We start from the raw sequence: 1,594 nt of genomic DNA, 5'->3' as shown, positions 1-1,594 counted from the left end.
AAAAGGAGACTTCCATGCAAGCACAATGTTGAATGGGGATAAATTCTCACTTCAGCAAAGTTTGATGAATGAAATAAGGGAGCTAGAGACCACACTTTCCTCTTTTCCTGTCTCTGGACTAACTGTCTTGAGAGAGTAAATTATATATATAACTTAGAAGATGACCCCTTGAGATCAAGCATTCAATTGCACTTGCTATCAAGCAGTGGCCAGCTCAATAACACACCCTATGCTTGTCCTCCTTCCTTGCTTCATTTCCCTTCCCCCTAATGTTACCGAGAATGTGAAGCAACTGAAACTTTTTTTCTTCTTACCACTCAGACCATGTTCTCGCCTTCTTACTCTCCCAAAGGAAGAGAAGAACGATCATTAAATGGCCAATGACAGTTGCAGAAGCAGAACCAAGAGCCAGTTTCACTGTCAGGAGAGAGCATTGCATTTTCTCCTTGTGGTTTTGGGTGCTCTACGTGTTCAGAGAAGCTTCTCTAGTAACAAACTATAGAAATGATCCCTGAAAGTATAGAGTCAAAGCAACTGAAATTTTATCCACTCTGGTCAGGATGCAAAGTTACATAACCTCTCTGATTGCCTGAACATTTCCCCTCCTGTTTGCCTACATTTGTGAAAGCCTTATGTGACCTGGCAGAGTCTGATGGGTCTTTTCAAATATGCTGTGCAGTGAATGCAGTGGTAGAACCAGAATTTGAATGCAGATAATATAGATCCAATGTCTGTGCTTTTAACCCTACACTCTGCTGTGTGGTATAACCCAGAGAGAAAATGAAACAGAAAAGATGGGGGATGGAATGACAATATTTTCAGAAAAAAAAAGAATAAAGACAATGAGAAAGAGATAATAATCAGAGAAATGAAAAAAAATAAGAATTTTCCAGAATTGAAAAAACATGTCTTGTTTTTCAAAAGTGCACTTCCAAAGTACACTAAGTCCTGGTTAAAAAAAAAATGAGTGGGAGTACCAGTGGTCAATTTATTTCCTCTCAGCTCCGAGTTCACCTTTTAATATATGCACACAATAATGGATGAAATTCCTTTAAACATTTCTTTTCAGTGCACACATGTTAAGTGAAGGGTATCGGAATGAAATTGCAGGAGTACATGTTGCACCTTCAGTCAATACTATAGGTGTAAAAATATACCAGTGGTGGCTGACCAGATCACCAGAGCTACTGTTTGATGTTTTTCCCTCTTTGAATGCTCTCTATCAGTCCTAGGATGTCCATGGACTTTTTTTAGATCTTACAGTTGCTCTTACTGTGGTTTAGTAGCTCTTTATGTTAAACTTTTCCTATTTAATTCAGTGGGCGGTTCTATGTCCTGATTGGAAATAGGAGTACAGGAGCTGAGATAGTGAATGTATAGAGAACAATTTTTGAAAGGAGCCTTGCTAATAGAGAAGAGAATAAATGAAACAAGAATAATGAGGATATTTGAGATCAAGAGAGAAATTTTTAATGATAGATGCAAGAGCAAGTTTATAAGTGAATGGAAATATTTAGCAAGGTAAGAGTAACTTACCATGAGGGAATGAGGAAGATAATGCAGGAGAGAAGTCCATAAGAAGACAAAGGGAAAT

The 1,594-nt window shown here is 38.0% G+C and overlaps 1 non-coding gene across 1 annotated transcript; it reads right to left on the bottom strand.

Moving 5' to 3' along the window:
- Positions 1 to 312: 312 nt before the first annotated feature.
- LOC145521505 (small nucleolar RNA U3) lies at positions 313 to 527 on the bottom strand. The gene has a single exon (XR_014065427.1). It is a non-coding gene; the product is annotated as a small nucleolar RNA U3 (small nucleolar RNA).
- Between the last annotated feature and the right edge of the window lie 1,067 nt (positions 528 to 1,594).

This window comes from Giraffa tippelskirchi, chromosome 1, assembly GCF_054371585.1.
Source record: "Giraffa tippelskirchi isolate mGirTip1 chromosome 1, T2T-mGirTip1v1.2.pri, whole genome shotgun sequence".
In the NCBI taxonomy this organism is placed as follows: domain Eukaryota; kingdom Metazoa; phylum Chordata; class Mammalia; order Artiodactyla; family Giraffidae; genus Giraffa; species Giraffa tippelskirchi.
This window is presented reverse-complemented; position numbering and strand designations above follow the sequence as displayed.